Genomic DNA, 19285 nt, shown 5'->3' with positions numbered 1-19285 from the left:
GGCATCCCCAAGTGCTTGGCTGTGGTCTCCCGGAAGCAGCTGTTTCCACTAAGGGAGCAGTGTTTGCAGAGTTGGTGGTTTCCATAGAACTCTCCATTAAAACTTTCATGGTACAAACTCAGCAGCCACGTGTGCTCCATTCCTCAAATTTCTCCACATTTTCTAAGTTGGTCACCCCTTTTCAGTGATCCGGGTGGAGGTAAGATCCAATGACCGTAGCGAGTCACGTGTTGCCGTTGTATTAGTTGGCCAGAGCCGCCCTGCCAAAATAACACCGACTGGGTGGATTAAACAACAGAAATTTATTTTCTTGCAGTTTAGTCCATGACACCCATAATACTCGTGGTCCTGTTTTCCTGATACGTCTACACATGTAATAACACCGTAATAAGAAACAACGACATTATAAATACACAAATAAGGACAGTGGTTACTCTGGGTGGAAATATTTCATTACCTCTTTAGCAAATCTTCCCGGGTGCTCTTTGCTCAAAAAAAAAATAACAAAACAAAACAAAAACACAACTGTTCCGTTAATATTTTCCTTTGTAGCCTTGGGAGCGTCTTAAACCATTGCTAACTCGTCATTTTCCTTCCCTTTCTTCCCTTCGTCATTTCACAAATCCTTTACCTATAATATAGAAGACAGGTTACAAAGTCGTGACTCTGGTCCACATCTGAGCTACAGATCTATTTTGCTTCATACAGAATTATATTTTTCATTTTTATTTTTAAATGTTTATTTATTTTTGAGAGAGAGAGATGGAGGGAGAGGGAGGGGCGGGAGAGAGGCAGAGAATCCCAAGCAGGCTCCGTCCTGTCAGCGCAGAGCCCGATGGGGCTCGAACTCACGAACCCGTGAGGTCATGACCTGAGCCGAAATCAAGAGTTGGACACTTAACCGACTGAGCCACCCAGGCGCGCCATTAAAAATGGTTAAACATCTAACGAATTAACTGCCAACGTTTTACAATTGGGACGTTTTGCACTACAATCTAGACTTCTGACTTTTCTTACAATTGAAAGATCCGGATATCTCGACCACCCCTACCCCTGTGGCAACAGCTGAGTAGCGACTGCACTCTGTAGGATGCCCGAGCCAGTTGTCTACAGCACCCCCAACACCATATTGCCTTCCATTCAGCCGGCTTCCTTCACTTGCATTTTATCTACTCCTTCACTGTTGGCATTTGAGCCGGTGACTGCAATCCCCAGTGAAAAAGTTGGCATGCGTAGTATTTCCCTCCTTCCGGTGTCCTTGACCCCAAGACCCTCAGTGTGGTCAGTCTCTCCTGATCCCTACTGTCATAAGAAAATGCGGTTGATTCTGGTCATTTAAAGAAGGAATAATTCACGCCGTCAGCTCTCCCAGAAGTCCTGTCATTTTTAAGCAAGGTTACCTGGAGAGAGGAGGAGATTCTACTATACATCCCACCGTTCCTTGGCTTTGGTTTTCATCGCACTCAACTCACATGTTGTTATTTGCTCAGATATTCCACAGTCAGCAAGTTCTAGGAGGGCAGAAACCACATCCGTTTTGTTTTTTTGTTTTGTTTCGTTTTGTTTCCAGCTGCTGTTTTCCTGGTACTATGTCAATCTGTATCATTAATTAAACCCTGGATAAATGTTTTTGACCGAATAAAAGGATAAATGAGTATTTTATCCCTGTGTTTCTTGGCGATCTTGGTTCAAAGCATGCTGGTTACCTCTTTGCTGTCCAGATAAGCTGACCCAGAGGACCCACCCTAGGGAGTTGGTCTTGTACCCTAATCTACTGATGACAGCCATGGTTCAGGTCATTTTCCAGACCAAATTCGAAATTGGCACATACAGGGGAGGGCAGGGAGAGCCAGAAGAAAGGGGCCACTCAGGAATGGTAAGTGGCAGGTTTAATACGCAAGGGAACTTACATATGGGACTTGTGCTGAGTCGTCACACGACGAGCCTATCTCTGCATCTGCCCACCGGAATCTTAAAAGTTTATATCTCTATATAATAATACCTTGGGGCGCCGGTGTATCTCAGGCGGTTAAGCATCTCACTCTTGATTTCGGCACAGGTCATGAGCTCCCGGTTTGTAAGTTCGAGCCCCGAGTTGGGATCTGTGCTGACAGCACGGGGCCTGCTTGGGATTCTCTCTTTCCTTCTCTCTCTGCCCTGCTCCTGCTCTCTCTCTAAAAAGAAATAAATAAACTTAAAAAATAATATCTTAATAATAGGGATCTTAACTGGGTTCAGTGGTATATACAGTCCGGAGTGTCTCATCACATTCCTCTTTTGTCGTTAAAATGGCTCCTGGTGTGCAATGGTCGGTGGAAGGTACATTTCACTTGATCTTAGCCAAAAGGCCGAGAAGCGATAGTGGAAGGTACATTTAAGGACAGAGAAGGGGGTGAGGAACCACGAATTCCCCTGATCCGGCGTTAGGGTCAACAGGCAGTCAGGTCATCTCAATGACCTCTTTCAACACCATTATGCAGGAAGAGTATGTTTAGAAAAAATGTAAAAGGATTTCTACTGCCTTATTATCAACCCGAATTCCCTTGAAAAAGTGTGTGTGTGTGTGTGTGTGAAAGAGAGAGAGAGAGAGATACAGAGAGACAGAGAGACAGAGACAGGGAGACAGACACAGAGACAGGGAGACAGACAGACAGTGACTGATCCTGTCCTCTGTGCTATTAAATGCCGAAACACAACACAGAGAAAGAAACTCCATCAAAACAGAAACTAGGGCACAAAGCAAAGGCAATTTTCAAGAACCAGAGAGAAGATATAGAAGAGAGCTTGGAGATATTAGAAGATCTGAATTTATAAGTTTGGCCTAAGTGCTCTTTCAACTTGCACAATCTATTGATTTAGTGCCTCAACAAATTAAATCAAAATTGCATTTCTCATTTCAAAAAGTCTTTTTCCATTTATCCAAACAAGCATGACTTCACATTAAATACATTTTATCCATTACAGGTTGGTGTAATGTAATTTACAGATTGGTCTCAGAGAGCAGGATTGGAATGATGAGCTATTTTAAGACATTTGAAGATTTCATTTGCGACCAAAGATTCTTTTTATATTCATCATTAGATGAGCAAATTGCAGTGCCTACTGAATTGGCTTCTTCCCCCCCCCACCCCCCCCCCCACTTTATCAAAGTGTAATTGACAAAGAAAATCGTAAGATATTTAAAGTGCGAAACCTTGATGATGTGATGTTTGTACACACTGTGAAACAATCCTCCCCTCCATCGAGTTAATTCACATATTTCTGGGGGGTGAGTACATTTAAGTTCTACTCTCTTAGCAAATTAGGCTTAGCCAAGTGTAGTAACAATGTTGCACGTTAGATCCTCAGACCTTGTTCATCTTACAGCTGAAAGTTTCTTTTTATCATTGTACCAAGGTCTCCCGGTTTTCCCTGCCCCTGGCAATCACTTTTCTGTTCTCTGTTTCATTGGGTTCTTTTTTTTTTTTTTAATTTTTTAGATTCCACAAAAAAGTGATAGGATGTAGTGTTTTCGTTTCTCTGTTTGGTTTATTTCACTTAGCATAATGCCCTCCAAGTTCATCCATGTTGTTGCAAATGACAGGATTTCTTTTCTTAAAGGCTGAATAATATTCTAATATGTGTGTGTGTGTGTGTGTGTGTGTGTGTGTGTGTGCATGTTATGTTCTCTTGATCCATTTTTCGATTAACAGACACTTAGGGTTGTGTCCATACTTTGGCTATTACGAATAAAGCTGCGGTGAACATTGGGAGTACAGATATCTCTTTCAGATAATGGTTTCATATCCTTTGGATATGTACACAGAAGTGGGGTTCCTGGATCATATAGTTCTCTTTTTAATTTCTTGAGGAACCTCCATACAATTTTCTATAGTGGCTGTACCAGTTAACATTTTCACCAACAGTGTTCAAGGCAACTTATATAATGGGAATATTTGCAAACCACATATCCAGTAAGGGGGTAACATCCAAAATATACAAGGAACTCACACAACTCACTAGCAAAAAACAAAAACAAAACACAACTCAATTTAAAAAGGGGCCAAGGAGGGGGCACTTGGGTGGCTCAGTCCATTAAGCATCTGACTCTTGGTTTCGGCTAGGGTCATGATCTCACCTTTGTGGGTTCAAGCCCCACGTCTGGCTCTGCACTGACAGTGCAAAGCCTGCTTGGGATTCTCTGTCTCCTTCTCTCTCTCTGCCCCTCCCCTGCAAGCACATTATCTCTCTCAAAATAAATAAATAAACATTAAAAAAATAAAAAGAAGCCAAGGAACTGAATAGACACTTTTCCACAGAAGACATACAAATGGCCAACAGATGTATGACAAGGCGCCCAACATCGCTCGTCAGGGAAATACAAATCACAACTACGATGAATACGTCACCTCACGCCTATTAGAATGGCTGTTACCAAAAGCCAAGAGATGACAAAAGCTGGTGAGGATGTGGAGGAAAGAAACCCTGAGGTTGGCTTCCCTTTCAAGACAACTCATAGGAGGGGCACTTGGGTGTCTTAGCTGGTTGAGCGCCTGACTCTTGATTTTGGCTGAGGTTATGACCCCGTGGTCATGGATTCGATCCCTATGTCGGACTCCACACTGAGCGTGGAGCCTGCTTAAGATTCTCTCTCTCCTTCTGCCCCTTATTTACACAAATTTCTTTCAGCATTTTTATTTTTGAGAGACAGAGAGAGGCAGAGCATGAGCAGGGGAGGGGCAGAGAGAGAGGGAGACAGGATCCGGAGCTGTCAGCGCAGAGCCCGAGGCGGGGCTCGAACTCACTGACTGAGAGATCATGACCTGAGCCGAAGTCGGAGGCTGCACCGACTGAGTCCCCCAGGCGCCCCTAGAGGCGCTTATTTTAAATCATAATGAGGTCACAACACTTGGTTGCAAATGTTGGCTTCCCCACTTGCTACCCCCGAAAGCCCAAGTAATTAAGTTTGAAGAGAGATTTGGGGACACAAGGGAAGACTTTTGCAGGGAAGGCGCCCCAGCCAGGAAAGTAGCATAGGATAAAGGCTAAATTACCAGAACGAAGAGACCAAACGCTACAATGGTTACCCAAAGACGGACACTGATTCCTGTTTCATGTAAGAAAACCCTGCATGGGTAAATGGACTCGGCCTCCCATATTGACCCTAGGCTCCCAGATTAGCAGGGAAGTTGTGCAAGCCTCAGTAAGTGGTTTTTAACATCGTTACTCCAACCTTCAAATTTTCCAGTCAGCAGGAAGGAAAAGAGAGGAGCGATCCCAGGGCAGTCATCATTTTTTAAAGAATGACTCAAATGCCCAGATCACTTCCATAATCATTTAACTACACCTAGACATGAGGGATGTTGGGTAATACAGCTTCGCTAGACAATCAAGCGTGCAGTTACAGCTCAATTACTGGAGAGGATACGGAGAATGGGATTTGATGGGCAAGCAGCACTCTTTGCCGTAGGGCGAGTGATAGAGCAGAGGCTCTGGATTAGCAAACTTGGTTGTGTAATGAGCCAAATAATAAATATTTTAACCTGCTTGCCTTTGACAAGCTTTCCTGTGACACATGTCCTCTGTTGCATACTCCTTCTTTTCCCCACAAACTTTAAAAAAATTTTTTTTAAGTTTATTTATTTATTTTTGAGTGACAGAGGCGGGGGGCTCTCTCTGTACCCCCCCCCCCACGCTGTCAGGAAGGCAGGCTCTACCCTGTCATCGCAGAGCCCCATGTGGGGCTCCAACGCGTGAGCCAGGAGACCATGACCTGAGCCAAGGTCAAGAGTGGGACGCTTAACCGACTGACACCCAGACCCCCCTTTTTACCACGGATGTCAGCTCTCAGACTCAGTCACCTCTTTGCTATTAGACTTTGGTGAAGTCACTTCACGTAGGTGAGCCTCAGCCTCCTTATTTATCTTTTTTTAACAGGTTTGTTTATTTGTTCATTTAAGTAATCTCCACACTCACGCGGGGCTTGAACTCCCGACCCAGAGATCAAAAGTCGGACGCTCTTCGAACTGAGCCAGCCAAGCGCCCCACCGTTATTTATCTGTCTCCAGTGATGCCCCAGCAAATATTTCACAGCTGGCTGGGAGATGGGGGCTGGTAAGTATCGGTAGCATTTGTTGATTTGCAAGGTGTTAATACCCCTGCTGTGGCCATTTTCAAGCTATTAACATGAAACCGCTGACCATGGATTCGGGAAAAGCACGTCTTTTTTTCCACTTCACCGGATTGTTTTAAGAATCAAAACCGCCCCCCCCCCAAAAAAAAAATGCTTGGAAAGTATAAGGTATTTGTGAGTGAAAGAAATGATAATTATTATGTGAAGAAACTTATTCCGAGATGGAATAGTCCTAGTAGACAAGTGTTTCTTCAACTGAACCAAATGGAACACGCAAAAATTTTGAACCGTTAATGTGATCTATGTGTTTCCTAAGCCCCACGGGAATGATTTTCCTCTTGCACATGGCAGCCATTCAATATCTTCCGCAACCATCTATTTACCGATAGGCTTTCACGATACTATTGCAATTATTTGCATTATATTCTGTAGGCCAGGAGTCATTTGTATATATATTTCCTTAACTGAGCAGATTCATTTATTACGCCTGAATCACTTATGTATCCCCAGACCAGAACACCGTTTGAAAGCTTTTTACAATTTGGATATACTCTTTCAACAAGGTGTGTGGAAAGCAAATATTTTGCTCGCTGAGGGCTGTCCCTTGAACTTCCATCATGACTTCAGAGAAAAGCCCCAGCAGAAATAAGTACGAGTCCATATTTAATCAAAATCATAGGGCAAGGGCGCCTGGGTGGCTCAGTCGGTGGAGCGTCCGACTTCGGCTCAGGTCGTGATCTCCCAGTTCGTGGGATCGAGCCCCGCGTCGGGCTCCGTGCTGACGGCTCGGAGCCCGGAGCCTGCTTCGGATTCTGCGTCTCCCTCTCTCTCTGACCCTCCACGACTCATGCGCTTTCTCTCTCTCTCTCTCTCTCTCGCTTTCAACAATAAATAAACATTGAAAAAATTAAAATCACAGTGCAAAATTCTGGCCTTCTGTTGAGGGAGCAATATGTCTTTGTCAGAGACATTTTGTGTTCTTTGGTACGTTGATCAAAAGTTCTTTGGTACTTTGCTCACATGCTCTCTGGCACACTGACTCAAGACACGTGTTTCGTCTGCCTACAAATCAAGGAGAAAGAATGCTACCCACCTTGGAACGTTCTGTCCTGATCCTGACTTGCCCGGCACTACTAACCAACCTCCCGCCCATGGTTGAGCGTCTCTGAAAGTGACGCTGGTCTCCCTGTAGCCCGTGAGAGCGATCATGTTGTTCCGGCCCCCTGTGTTTAGAGAGTGTGGACCCTGGACCACCATAGACAAATCCAGAACCCAGGACTCTCTGAGATGAGGAGACAGTGCTGAGAGTGGGGGCGGGTGGTGGTGGGGGGGGGGCAGACAAAACACAGCTAGACAGGACAGGATGCCAGAGCAGAGAGAGCTGTACAGACAGAAAAACTTGGGAGACCTCCGGAAACCCCTGGCTCATATTTGGCTGAGACTTGGTAGGTTAATGTGTGTGAGGAACCTGAGACTGGAAAAATGACCATCCTAAAGGATTGGAGATAACCATGCCTGGTGTTCATACAGGGATAGAAATAGCGTTTACTTCTACTGAAAAGATAAGAAAACGTCATGACTCGTGCAACATTAGGTTGACTAAGGCAAAAAGATCTTGCCTTAGTAACTGGGGATAATCCACCCTGGACTGGTCCCATCTCAAAAAGCCCAACAGCAAGATCCAAAAGGATAAGACAGCGTTCAGGCGAATTCACCGCGTCCCAGGAAAAAAAGCTCTTTAAGAATATTGGCGGGATTCAAAAATTATTCAGCAACTGACAAGGTCAAATTCCCAATATCTGACTTTTTAAAAAATTTCATTTTACGTTTATTTATTTTTTGAGAGAGAGAGAGAGACAGAGCACAAGCAGGGGAGGGGCAGAGAGAGAGGGAGACACAGAATCCGAAGCAGGCTCCAGGCTCTGAGCTGTCGGCACAGAGCCCCACGCGGGGCTCGAACTCACAAGCTGTGAGATCATGACCCGAGCCGAAGTCAGATGTTGAACTGACTGAGCCACCCAGGCGCCCCATCCCAATATCTGACCTTGAAGCAAAGATTACCAGGTATGCAAAAAGGCAGAAAGATGTAAGTTATGAGGGAAAGAAATCAGTTAAAACCACTCCAATGTTAGAATTGACAGAGAAAGACATTAAAGAAGTTATTACAACTGCTTTCTATACGTTCAAAAGTTAAGATAGGGTAGAGGTTTTTTTTTTTTAATGCCCCTTTGTTTATTTTTTGGGGGGGAGGGGCAGAGAGAGGGAGAGACAGAATCCCAAGCAAGCTCCATGCTGTCAGCACAGAGCGCAGCACGGGGTTCGAACTCACAAACTGTGACATCATGACCCGAGCCGAAATCGAGAGTCAGATGCTTAATATGGAAGAGTTGTTTTGTTTTTGTTTTTCTTTTCTTAAAGAAAAACCAAAGCAAACATCTAAAAATGAAAAAGACAATGCATGAGATAAAAACTGCGCTGGGTAGGTTAATGACAGATTCGATATTACCAAAGAACAGATTAGTAAACTGGAAGCCATGGCGATAGAGAAAAACTCAAAATGAAACAGAGAAAGTAGAGTCCAAGGCAGAGAAAATGGCTTCGGTCCGCTGAGGGACAACTTCAAGGGCCTAATGTAAAACACAAGAATAAATAAATATGAAAAACAGTGTTTTTTCTGTGCCTCCCCACCTCCTTGACTGGCAAGCTGATATTTAATACTAATTCTCCCCAAACCGATCTATAGATTTAGTGAAATCCCAATCAAAGGAAGGGAGGCACAGAAAAAAAATATTTCAAGAAAGAATATCCATAATGGTCAATTCATCTAGGTAAGTTTATAGAATTGACAACAAAGCTGAAAGAAATAATGAGTTTAGCAAGGTTGCAGGGCATAAAATCAACATATAAAAGCCCATTTTATTTCTATGTACTAGCAATGAACAATCGTAAATTGAAAGAAAAACCATTTAAAAGATCATCAAGAATATGAAATAGTCAATGATAAACTTGACAGAGAACTTGACAAATCTTTATGCTAAAAATGACAGAACTTCGCTGAAGGAAATAAAGGAAGGCCTAAATAAATGGAGAGATACAGTTAGTTCATTGACTGGCAAAGTGAGTATTTAACATTAATTCTCCCCAAACTGATCTATAGATTTAATGAAATCCCAATCGAAATTCCAGCACTCTTTTTTTTTCTAGAAATTGACATTCTCTAATTCATATGCAAGTGCAAAGAAGTCAGCATGTCAGAACAACTTTGAAAAACAACAAATTTTGAGAACTAATGTTACCTAGTTTCAAGACATATTATAAAGTTACATTAATCAAAACAGCGCGGTGTTGATACAAATATAGACAAATAGGTCAGTGAAACACAACTGATTGCCCAGAAATAGATCCACACATATATGGAAAACTAATCTATAATAGAATGAGTTGCTAAATTTTACTTCATCAAGATCAAAAACTCTTGTCCACCAAAAAAAAAAAAGAAACCAAAAACCAAAAACCAAAAAACACTGTCAAGAATGAAAACACAAGCCACAGACTAAGATAAAATATTTCTGAATCATATGTTTGCTATAAGACTTCTATCCAGAACATGCTGTGCACTCTCAAAACTCAATAATAAGAAAATAGTTTAAAAATAGATAAAACAGGGCGCCTGGGTGGCGCAGTCAGTTAAGCGTCCGACTTCAGCCAGGTCACGATCTCGCGGTCCGTGAGTTCGAGCCCCGCGTCGGGCTCTGGGCTGATGGCTCAGAGCCTGGAGCCTGTTTCCGATTCTGTGTCTCCTTCTCTCTCTCTGCCCCTCCCCCGTTCATGCTCTGTCTCTCTCTGTCCCAAAAATAAATAAACGTTGAAAAAAAAAATAGATAAAACATTTTACAGACACGTTGCAAAAAAAAAAAAAATCCTGTTAGGCAGACAATTTGCATGTGAAAAGTTGATCAACGTCATCACACTGGAAAAAAGGTTTGACAAAATTGTTTTAGGTTTCACTTACACCTACCGTATGATCCAGTCTTTCTCTTCTTAGGTGTTTGCCTAAGAGAAATGAAGGCATATGTTCATACAAACACGTATAAACACACAAATGTGCAGATAGTGGGTCAGAGTTCTATTTTTATATATGGTCTGGCTCTTGTCCATTTGTATATTCAGTCTATCATATTTTTTTTTTCAATGTTTATTTATTTTTGGGACAGAGAGAGACAGAGCATGAACGGGGGAGGGGCAGAGAGAGAGGGAGACACAGAATCGGAAGCAGGCTCCAGGCTCCGAGCCGTCAGCCCAGAGCCCGACGCGGGGCTCGAACTCACGGACCGCGAGATCGTGACCTGGCTGAAATCGGACGCTCAACCGACTGCGCCACCCAGGCGCCCCTAGTCTATCATATTTTAATAAACAGTTTTGATATTTTTCAGAAATCTTCTAAGTTTATTTATGTATTTTGAGAGAGAGCGCAAAGGAAGGTCAGAGAGAGAGGGAGAGAGAGAATCCCAAGCAGGCTCCATGCTGTCAGTGGAGAGCCCGACACGGGGCTCGAACTCACGAATTGTGAGATCATAACCTAAGGCTGAAATCAAGACTCAGATGCTAAAACTGACTGTGTCACCCAGGCGTCCCAAGCAGCTTCAATATTTTGAAATAAACATGTAATGCAGTTAAAGGAGAGGCAAATGGAAGGAACTTAGAATAAATGCTGGTTAGAAACAGAAGGCTCAACTTTGTCAAAAAATTAAGCAAATCCATGAGAATAAATGAGCTGTAAAAGACAGAGACAGATTCGTTGAAATACAATTTTGTTGCTAAAGCCAGAGATTCCTGAAAGGGACTCCGTAGTCCTTTCAAATTGTGAGAAAAGAGCAAGACAGTCTTTTGGATATTGGATCTAAAACTCTCAGTTATTAAGTGAAAGTATGTATCATACATAAGTCAAATCACCACAGAGAAATATGTGTTGGTGAGAATCAGAACACGGAGTTAAAAGAGAGAGAGAGAGAGAGAGGCAGATAGAGACAAAGAGAGACAGAGAACAGTAAGAGAGCAAGAAAGGCCAAAGGAAACACATAAAAATACCAGAACACTCAAGAAAAATAGAAGCACGAAAGGGCAATCACGAGGAACCATGGTTGGGATTTGTACAATGTACACAATTGCCTCCAGCAAATTCCATCTTGAAAGCAAGATCCTTCATAATTTTTTTTTTTTTTTTAAGAAAATGGGGAAGGAAAGATGGTTTATTTGTTAGAGAAGGCATTCAGGGTGTTTTTGTCCTAAAATGAACTCAACCGCCATGGAAAAAGTGCTCCAACATACTTTTTCTGAACTGGGATTACTCAGCCAATTTCCAACAGGCCCACCCATTTACATTTAATATGCCTACAAATATTACTACGGCAATCATGAACTTCCTTTTTCGAGATTGACCTAGAAAGTTCTGGACTTCAAACGAAGTCCAGGAGGATTGTGGGCAAAAAGAAAACAACCTCTTCATGAGGATGATCTTGCCCAAAGACATGAAGAGCCATAGCAGATTTTCCTTCTTTTCTTTTTTTCTTTTCACTTTTTTTCCACTCCCAGGAGGAATCTCTTCTCAGACTACCCATCTGTAAAATGTAATTTAAATAAATGGGTCTGTCCTAAAGTTACATGGATTCCAAAGAAAATAAACCATCTGAAATTCTTATTTCTATAATTCAACATCTGTTGTTTTTCTTTTCACTTTTTCTCAAATACAAGAAAAAATGTCACTCCTGGGCTGAATGGAACATTTCATACCAAATTTTTATAGAAGGGTTTTTTGATACTTGAGTGATTGGGCTATAAAGTGAGAAATTCTAAATTAATTTGGGATGATGCTAAAATGTATCACTTCGTTTCTCCCATCTTTTCGTGGAAAAAAAGCTTTGATCACCTTGCCTTCAGTATTCCGTGGTCTTCCTTCTATGGTGTTCCAAAAAATGTTTAGCTTGGCTACTGAAATGTGGGGTTGAATTGACAGGCCATGCTTGATTACTAATCTTCATTTGGAATGCAAATTGAAGCATGGATACGATAGTTGGGGCCGAGTGGTTCGAAAGGGTGACAGGGAGAAAGGCAAGTGGAGAATATGCTGGATAAAATCTATGATCTTTCGGAAAGCATCATAGAAAATGCAGTTGCCCCCTCCCCTCCCCCCCCAAAAAAACAGAACAAAACAAACAAAAAAAAAACCCCTACTGCACGTATTTCCTACACCACTTATATGGTCCCGGAAACATACATTGTTTGGTTATTGGAGCTAATTCTGTATCTTGCCAACCTCTTTCACTTAGACAACAGATTCCAAGAAAGAAGGAGCTTATACACTATACCTACAATATCGTCTGGTACCCAAAACAAAAACAGACGAAAGCTCAGAAAATGTGTACTGAATGAATATTCCAATAAGAACGAAAGAAAGGGAAGGAGACAGGGAGGCAGGGAGAGAGGGAGGGGAGTAGACAGTCTCTGCAGGTATCACTATGTGGAGACAGAACGCTTTATATAATATCGACGTCCTCCAACTAAAAGCACAAATTGACCATGCAAGCTGGCATTGTTTCTCTTTCCTAGATTTGTTTTTGTCTCCCACCTCTGCCACGTTGGCCCCTCAACAAACAAGCACACCAGCGATAAAATAACACAATGACCGGATAGCAATATGCCCTAATCCCCTTTAAAAAAAAAAAAAAAAACAATCAGGAACTTTTTGCTCTGAAATTGCTTTGAAAATAATGATCCTTAGCCGAAGTTGCACTGTCTCTCTTGTCTTCCTTAGCCCACACCGAACGCTTTTGACTTTGATAGTTGGCATATTTTATCCCACATTGTTATATTTTTTATATATAAAACTTGTATTCCATTTTATGTCACTGTTCTATTAAACCAAATACACTCAACTAAATACATCTCATGTAAGCTTCTAGAGGGACTGGACCTGGCTTAGCATTCTTGAATGTCTTCATATCACCTACCATGATGTTTTGCATCCAGTAGTTTACTCAGAGGGTACGTTTGTTGATTAAAATTCTATGGAACTGGACTTCTATTTGAGCTAAAATGGAGCATCCCTATTCTTTCCACTTTTTCCATCTTACTATTAAAAAACAAAACAAACCCCTGCAGGGTCTCCTGGGTGGCTCAGTTAGTTAAGCGTTCAACTCTTGATTTCGGCTCAGGTCATGATCTCAGGATTCATGGGATCGAGCCCCACGTCGGGCTCCCCACTGACAGCACAAAGCCCGTTTGGGATTCTCTCTCTCTCTCTCTCTCTTTCTCTCTGGCCCTCCCCTGCTCACTCTCTCTCTCCATCTGTTAAATAAGTAAATATTAAAAAAAAAAATCCACAGGGCTATTACAACACATGAAAAGGGTGTAGTACCTTAAGGTGCTGTTATATCAATTCTCACTGTAGATACTATTCCAGAAGTAAAAATTAAAGCTGATCGTGTCCGCACTTCATTTTATTACTGAAAAGTAAGCTTGTGTTTTGTTAATTCCTTCCTTTTAGCTCTTCTTGTGTCTTGTCCTAACAGGAAGTAGAGAAAAATACCCGATGTAACTACGAGTTCTGATTGATACAGGTTTTGTGCGTTTGGTTCTGAAATGTATTATCTATAGCATATTTATGTAATTGTTTTCACAGTGCAAATATTAAAATTGGTTTTAATTCCCTGGGGAGAAAAATCCCCAGGGGCCCCTGGGTGGCTCAGTCGGTTAAGCGGCCGATTTCGGCTCAGGCGACGATCTCACTGTCTGTGAGTTCGAGCCCCGCGCCGGGCTCTGCGCTGACAGCTCGGAGCCTGGAGCCTGCTTCCGATTCTGTGTCTCTCTCTTTCTCTGCTTCTCCCCTGCTCACGCTCTGTCTCTGTCTCTGTCTTTCTGTCTCTCAAAAATAAATACACATTAAAACAATTGTAAAAAACATCCACCAAACCCTGTACATGGCACAATAAATGAGCATGGGGGGATTCTGAAAGATGGAAAAAGTAGGAGGTCTGCCCGGGGACATGGGGACTTGCGGAATGACAGGATTGCAAGTTGTCTGGGGTTGCTTATTGCCTCCCATGTATCAAAGACGAGGTGCTATAGAATCCCCCAACCTGGAACTGGCAACAAGCACAGAGAAACATAAATGTTCCAAGAAGCACCTGTTCCTTCTCGCAGAAGGCCCAGAAAAAGCAGGGCCTAATAACAGAAAAGTGTTTGGAATTCTCACCACTCCAGCCCACCCCCGACGGAAAGCCACATGCTACCCTCCTGCGGTCTCAGTAGGGCTGCGTGGGGAGTGGTTGGTCTTCCCCTCTACTCCCAACCCAGACCAAAGTAGGTAGCAACGCTCTTATTCCCCGACCAGTGGTGACTGCAGTCGAGCGTGGAGCTACACGTTCGTCACCCACCTGGCAGACTACAGCGGAGCTCGCATTCCCGAGCCGTGGTGCGTCAACAGGGTCCAGCAGTGATCAGATCCTCTACTCCCAGTGGGCCACAAAGAGACTTAATGAGGTGATATGCAGCGGGCCAGTCACCACCTAAGGCTTCACCTCCTCTCCCCTCTCACGTCGACAGGACCCAGAAGCAAGCGGACCCTCCACCCTTGACGGGGGTCCATAAGACTGAAGAAGACTGTATGAGTAGAGACCAGTGAGGATTCCAATTCCTTCCCGGCCCACCCTCACATCGGCTCAACCCAGTGAAAAGCTGAGTCTCCGAACCTACCAGAGATCGACCGGGCGGAGCAAAGTGGTTGAAGCCCTGTCCCCTCACAGCCTCTGTTTGCGGCAAGGTCCGGAGGGAAGCTGAGCTTGACGCTCATTTCCAGGCAACAAGACAATGTCAGCTGACGTCCCATTTTACTAGGGAAGCATCGACAGGGCTGAGCGGGGAGGTGAACCTTACTCATTGTCAATCTGGAAGTAGGAGTCAGTGGTCTACTTTTATCGGGTGGTGTTGGTGGACCCGAGTGGGAAGCTGAACAGTCACATTCACCCTGGCCTTCATGCTACACCTCGTCCAAGTAACTGCTGCCAAAACAGCAGAATAAATAGGATCCAGGGCCTCACAATTATAATACACAAAACATCCAGGGGGGCCTTGGGTGGCTCAGTCAGTTGAGCAACTGACTTTGGGCTCAGGTCATGATGTCACGGTTCGTGGGTTCGAGCCCCGCGTCGGGCTCTGTGCCAACAGCTCAGAGCCTGGAGCCGGCTTCGGATTCTGTGTCTCCCTCTCTCTCTGCCCCTCCCCTGCTCACGCTCTGTCTCTCTCTGTCTCTCAATAATAAATAAACGTTAAAAAAATATACAAAACCTCCAGGATACAACAGAACGTTGCCTGTACAACAAAGATCCAAAAAAATAACAATGTGAACGAGAAGGACAATAAACAGACACGAACCCCGGGACTAAGTCGTTGTGGGAACTTTCTGACAAGAAGTTTATTTTATTTTATTATTACTTTTTAAAGTTTATTTATTTCGAGAGAGACAGAGACAGTGCAAGTGGCAGACGGGCAAAAGGAGGGAGAGAGAGAGAATCCCAAGCAGGTTTCCCGCTTCCAGTGCAGAGCTTGATGCAGGGCTTACACCCACACGGCCGTGAGACCATGACCTGAACCAAAACCGAGAGTCCGATGCTTAACTGACTGAGCCACCCAGACACCCCTCTGGCAAGAATTTTGAGGCAAAATGTTGCAACAAACAATTTTTTTCGTAGATTTTATTTTTTAAGGGAAGTTTGAGGTTCAGAGACATATTGAGTCAGATATACCGATTTCCCATATACAAGTGTGCCCCCACTTGTCCATAGCCTGTCCCATTATCAATATCCCCTACCTTTGTTATAGCTGCTAACCCTACATTGACACATCATTGTCACGCAAAGCCCCTAGCTTGCATTACGGATCAGTCTTGGTGTTGTGCATTCCAAGAGTTTGGACAAATGTGTAACGACATGTATCTACCATTATAATATCATACGGAGTAGTTTTGCTGTCCCGAAAGCCGGTACTCTGCCTTTATCCCTCCCTTCCCCCTAACTCCTGGCAATCACAGATCGTTTCACTGTCTCCATAGTTTTGCCTTTTCCAGAATGCCACCCAGTTGGAAACACACAGCATGTAGCCTTTTCAGATTGGCTTCTTTCACTTAGTAAAATATTTTGCAGAGAAACTAATCTGAACATTTGCATAGTCATTAACACCCAAGCTCTGATATAAAAGCAGAGACCACGGGCACCTGGGTGGCTAAGTTGGTTAAATGTCCAACTCTCGATTTCAGCTCAGGTCATGATCTCACGGCTGGTGAGATCGGGCCCCATGTCAGGCTCTAAGTGCTGAAAGCTCAGAGCCTGCTTGGGATTCTCTTCCCCACCCCCCCTTCCCCCTCATGCTGCTCTCTCTCTCTCTCTCTCTCTCTCAAAATAAATAAACTTAAAAAAAGAAAAGACTGATTTTAAGATTGTTCCAAATTTGGTGATCGGTAAGGTAAGCATGATAGAAAGGACATGATAAGGAATTAAGGGTGCTAGTCAAAGAATACTTCAGTGACTGACTGTTGGATCTGGGCTGGGGAAAAGTATACTGAGTTCAGAGCTGATGCACTAAGAGAAAATTGAAAAATGTGACAGAAAATCACAACAATTTCAAAAAGCAGGTGTAATGGGAGGGAAGGAGCTGGAAAAAGAGATTTGTGGCCAGAGAGTAGGGTCAGAATTCATGGTGTAGCCGTGCAAATGCGTTGCTAAAACCCAGTACATGTGAATGTTTGGGGAGTCAAGGGTCTTTGAGTGGTTGACGGATGTTAAAGGCATCCAGGAAAATGAAAGGACTAGGAGTTGGAAAAAAATGGTAAATAAGGAAGGATATGCTTTAGACTCACAGATCAACAGAAGCAGCAGCAAACATTAACAGAGCTCTCACGAAATGCTAGGGAGGGTTCTAAGCACTTTACATAGACAGTAAAACCTCGGTTTGCGAGCACAATTCCAGAAACATGCTTGTAATCCAAAGCACTCGCATATCAAAGCGAATTTCAAGAACCATTGGCTCAGTTGTGATCTCGTGACGTTCGGCATCTCGTAGTACTTGTATTGCAAGACAGCACTCGCTTATCAAGTTCGAATGTGTTAGAAATGCTTGCTCATCCTAGGGAACACTCACAGAACGAGTTACTCGCAATCTAAGGCTTTACTATATTATGTTATATAATTGTCACAACTTCCCTACTAGGAAGGCATTATTGGCACGTCACAGACGAGGACCCTGAGACACAGGGTTGGTAAGTAACTTGCCTAGCTCCACTGCCAAATAAGTAAAAGAACCAGGATTGAAACGCAGTCCGATTCCAGAGTCCGTGTTCTTCGACGATGTCCATGGTAGCTGGACATCAGACAAAGAAGGGCAGAGGATGTCATGACTGGGTTACGGACAATATAAGATGTTAAATCGGTGGGCCGTGGTATTAATAGATCTGTTTGAGAAAGCCCCGCGTGAAACAGTGCTCCTTGAAAAGATCCGGGCTTCGATTAAGGCAAAGTATGTGTATTTGGAGAAGGTTGGTGCCCCACCCATGTGCATTTGGTGTTCACCGTTCCCTTATTGGCCAACACATTTCGGCTGCCAGCAGCTATAACTCTCTGTCTCAGGGCTTTCTGTGGCCAGGGGCACGGGGGTATAATGACTGGCGAACAAACCTTTTGGTAGGTGGGATGACAGCCCCCTCATGATGCCTATGTCTTAATTCTAGGAACCTGTGAATATGTTAGGCGATACAAAGAAGAAAAAAAACAAGGTTTCCAATAAGATAAGCTCGCGGTAGGAAGAGGAGACTGAATTATCTGGGTCACGTAATCACAGGGTCCTTATTAGTGGAAGAGGGAGGCAGAAGAGAGAGAACCAGAGAGATGGCCCCTGAGAAGGACTTAGCTTAACGGTTGCTGGCTTTGAAGTTGGAAGAAGTGTATTATGAGCCGAGGAAAGCCTTCTGACTGACAGAACTGTAAGATGATTAATAATGGCCATAATAATAACAAGCAACAACAATAATAAATTTGAGTGGTTTTAAGCCACTTAATTTGTGATGCTTTGTTAAATCAGCCATGGTGCACTAATACAACCCTAGGCCAATGATGGAACGGACTTGGCAGATGAGCCCCCCAGCTTCCTTTCCCTTGAGCGGAACAACTTAAGTGCGCCTTGAGTTGTTTTCAGAGGTCCCTAGCAAGACTGAATGCCGGTTACCCACACCCGGACCTTTAGTGATCCTCCCTGGGATCATTTCTGTAATAAACTATTCACCCAAGGTAAGATAGATAATTAAAGAAAATTTCTATGCAATTCAGGAGAATGTAGGGGACTTGATTTTTTCTTACAAAGTGATGATTTCCAATAGAAAGTGTCTGTAAGGAGGATTGTAGACAGATAATGAGTTATATTTCTAGGACATTCAGAATGATACAAGTTTTGATCAAAATTTGGGGCCACATAGACGGTGCTCATCCGTTTATTAAAACATAATTATTCAAGCGGAATTAGTTTCTTAAATATATTAATGTAATTTTTGTCTCATCTCTTCAGCATCACTGAAATGGTCAAAATGTAATTTTCCTGAAAATAAATTAAATTTAGATTTAATTAAACTGTTCTTTTGAACTTTGCAAACTGCAATGGAAAGTGAATTATGTTATTATTAGTACTTTAATTAACCATCATTCTAACTTTTATTTAATTATATAAATCCTAATTTAGAATAGTACCTTCAAGTCAAAAATATACATACACCGGATAGTTCAGTGAAAAACTAAAGATTATACCCATTTTGGACCAGGCAGTTATCCCATTTGATTTATATCAATAGCCGTATGCTAATAAGTTAATAACTTAATTTCACCTATTCACGGGCCATCTAAGAGTTTTGGTTTATGTGTAAGAGTCAAGTTACATTCCCTGCTAACCATTAGAGTTGAAATTATGGCTGAAAATATTGACTTAATGAAGTCACAGTTTAAATGTGGTACTTGGCTCAGTTCAACAGGGTGGCTCAGCCTGTTAAGGGTCCGACTCTTGGCTTTGGCTCAGGTCATGATCTCAAGGTTTCCCCGAGTTAGAGCCCCGTGCTGGGCTCTGCACTGGCAGCGCGGAGCC

The sequence above is a fragment of the Leopardus geoffroyi genome, chromosome X (genome assembly GCF_018350155.1).
Source record: "Leopardus geoffroyi isolate Oge1 chromosome X, O.geoffroyi_Oge1_pat1.0, whole genome shotgun sequence".
Lineage (NCBI taxonomy): Eukaryota > Metazoa > Chordata > Mammalia > Carnivora > Felidae > Leopardus > Leopardus geoffroyi.
Note: the sequence above shows the minus strand (reverse complement) of the source record.